The sequence below is a fragment of the Dermochelys coriacea genome, chromosome 2 (genome assembly GCF_009764565.3).
Source record: "Dermochelys coriacea isolate rDerCor1 chromosome 2, rDerCor1.pri.v4, whole genome shotgun sequence".
NCBI classification, from domain to species: domain Eukaryota; kingdom Metazoa; phylum Chordata; order Testudines; family Dermochelyidae; genus Dermochelys; species Dermochelys coriacea.
Genome location: NC_050069.1, coordinates 28,165,190 through 28,168,565, shown reverse-complemented (window position 1 = coordinate 28,168,565; position 3,376 = coordinate 28,165,190). Strand labels below are relative to the sequence as shown.

The following is a 3,376-nucleotide window of genomic DNA, read 5'->3' as shown; positions in this document are numbered from 1 at the left end:
GTCATCCTGAAGTTGAGAAATTATAATGCCTAATACATCATTGTGTAAGGGAAAATAAAGCGATGCAGTAAAAAAAAAAAAACAAGGTCCTGAGCTATCCAGTTTCACTGGGCTTTTGCAATACATTGCTTGTTCAACAGAATTTAGTAAGCTGACAGAGAGGAGGGACAGGGATGACAGCTGGTGGCTCAGCAGAGGAGTCTTGATGTACGTGGACTGATAAAATCTTGATGATTCTTTAAATGCTTATAGTACATTTCATTTTGAACTGGTCAACTTTCACACTGTTTCTTCAGGTTACAGTTTTGTAAACACTATGATCACTTGTTATGAGGTTCCTTCAAAAATAACAGAGATATACAGGTTTCAGAGTAGCAGCCGTGTTAGTCTGTATCCGCAAAAAGAAAAGGAGGATTTGTGGCACCTCAGAGACTAACAAATTTATTTGAGCATATGCTTTCGTGAGCTACAGCTCACTTCATCAGATATACAGCTATTGCTCTTTCTTTCTGCTGCACTGATATCAATTAAAAATATTCATTTGTGATATATTTTTCTTAATAACCAATGCTTTTAGCTTTGGTGGGATTTTTTTGGCATCTCATTTTACTACATGGAGATACTTTTAATATGTGGAGTGACAGTTTGTTTTTTTAGCACTTGTGAAAGATACTGACACTCAAGACCTCTGCATGCAGAATAGGTACAGCACAGGTCACAAGGTCTGAAGATTGAAAGACAGCTTATTGACAATTCTTGGTCTCTCTGCTGAAATGACCAACGAAGTCGTCGCTGGGAGCCAGCTAGAGTGTGGTTATCGGACTGTGGGCACATCTGACAGCAATGGAATCAAGACTGTCCAACAGTCACCATGTAGCAATAACTTGTCATCAATAAGATATGAAAATGTTAGATTTGAACCTAGTGGTAGCAAAGCTCTGTACCCTACCATGAAGCATTGTTCAGCATGTATTCATTCCAACTGTCTGTCTTCGTAAATTCTCAAGTACTCTCAGGCAGATGTGAAATTATATCAGGGCTCCCAGAGTTTGATTAGTACCAGTTCTAAGCAGATCATGAAAGGATCCCACTACCTTCAAAAAAATCTATTGCTGAGCCAAGCCTAATCATTATCTACTACTCACCCCATAAAACTGCTGTCCAGACCACCATGCGGAAGTCATTCAGCTAGAAGCAGCACTTCTCTTCTGCAAGCATGATAGAACACGGCATTCAGTCCAAATGCTGCATTCCCTTCATTGCAGAAGGCTCTGCTCCCAGCCAACCCCTCACAGTTCTTCATGTCCACGCATGGGTGGAATAGGCAGATGGAAGGAAAAGATTGGGGGAATGTGAAAGAAAACTGATAAACAAAGTGTAAGAAGATAAAGAGAAGTAAAGGGGGAATAAAAAGATACAAAATGGAGGAGGAGGAAGAGATCAGAGGACAGAAGGAGGTGAGGTCAACATGCAAGAAAAGAAAGGGGAATAAATGAGACAAAACAGATTTGACTAGAAGCAGAATCTCTAGAACTCACAAAGTGGAAGTACTACCTCGAAAAAAGATAAAATTAATTTACATTATTGTAAGCAAACTACAATAAATAAGACAAAAAGGAAGGATGGAAGGGGTGTCTCTTTCTTGACATTAAAATGCTGCTAGATTGAATCCATGTTTCTATATGACATACTACTAAACTCACCCATCTTCTGCAGTAGGCTGCAAAAGTGAAATTCTGTGGCCTCTATTAGGCAGGAGGACAGTCTAGAAGAAGAATAATGGTCCCTTCCGACCTGAAAATCTAAGAAAAGTGCAAACAAAACCAGTACAGAAGCAAAAGGTATGGGGTGCTAAACTGGTCCCATAGCTACTGGTGCTAAACTGGTCCCATAGCATCCATTCCTGCTGCCCCCACACACACACACACACAAACACACACACAAACATCTAGTAACCTAATTCTGAGAGCATGCTATTTTGGGGTGGTTTTACTCCAAAATAAAGTCTCACTTGAGTACACTCGGACAAATCGGTAATTATTTTCTAGTGGCCTACAGTTGTTGGCTGCAAAGAACAACATTATTAGCAAGTACATACATCTCTAACAATCAGCTAATATCTACCATTTTACCAGGAAGTTCAATAAGTTATCTCTAAATAAAATTTAGTTCTGTCCCATTTTGATCCAATTTACATTAGTCCCTATTACAGATAGCAAGATCGAGGCACTGGAACCCACTGAAATTACCATGGTCAGATTCTCATCTGATTTATCAACTCCACCGTTACAATAATAGTACATTTTTATATTTGTTCTCTATGCAAGCTATCATACAGAAACGGAATTCTATTTTTATTTGCTTATCTCTTTTGCCATGGATAACGTCAGTAAGTCATCTCCTTCTGTCAACTTAAAAAGATTCTTTTTGGTCTTTACCTTAAAAGGATGCATCTGTGTCAACTTTTTTTAAAAAAGTAGTTTGCAGCTCGATACTTATTATTCTCTCTCTGTGTGCCTAATTCTCCACTTGCCTACATCTCAGATAGACATTTAAGGCTATGCAAAAGTAGACATAAACCCCTACTATTCTAATATGGTCATGTTTTACAGCTCCTCTGCCACAGGCATTGGAGAAAATTATCCAGGGATTTAATCCTGAGGACTTTATTCAGGCAAAGTTCTCACTAACTGCAATGAGACTTCTAGATTTGACCTGATTTTTGTAGCACCTTCTAAGCAGTTTTTTTTTTAAATAGAGTATGTTAGTCTCAAAACATATAAGCAGATTCCTGCAGCCCTTATTCAAGTGACTAAGAGCTCCAGGATCTGACCCATTTTTTCCTAGTGGATGTTTGTCCATGTTCTATAAACTCCCTGCACAATTTTTCCTGACTCTCTACAGTTTTTAGAGTTGGCCGTTCAGGATTAGGATTCTGCTCAATATTTAGAAAAGGCCAGGTGGAAGGAGATACGATCAAATAGTCTCAATACCACACTCCAAATTGAGAGAAGTATGGAAAATTTAAAAGTACACAATTCACACGACCTGAAAATAATAGTACTTTGCATTTCTATAGCACTTTTCACCAAATGAGCTTAACGAGCTTTATAAAAAGTTCATGTATTTTTTTTAAAGTGATGTTAGGATTTTGTGCTGAATGCTCCAAATAATGAAGGGGAGGCTGGTGCACAGCCCATTTTAAACTCATTTAGTCAGCAATGGTTGTGATTATTTGTGCTATGATGGTAGAGAATCACATAAGTAAATGTTTTAGTGTATGTCATATTTCTGCAAAGTAGTGGTGTTTTAAAAAAATATTTTACATAACCTTTGAGATTTAAAGTATTTTTAATATTATGTCATATATTGGGCC

General features: G+C 37.9%; 1 protein-coding gene across 3 annotated transcripts in view; it reads right to left on the bottom strand.

The window, feature by feature from the left end:
• TRPS1 (transcriptional repressor GATA binding 1) overlaps positions 1–3,376 on the bottom strand; it is a 263,286-nt gene that overhangs the window by 235,085 nt on the left and 24,825 nt on the right. The gene's annotated exons all lie outside the window — the stretch shown is intronic.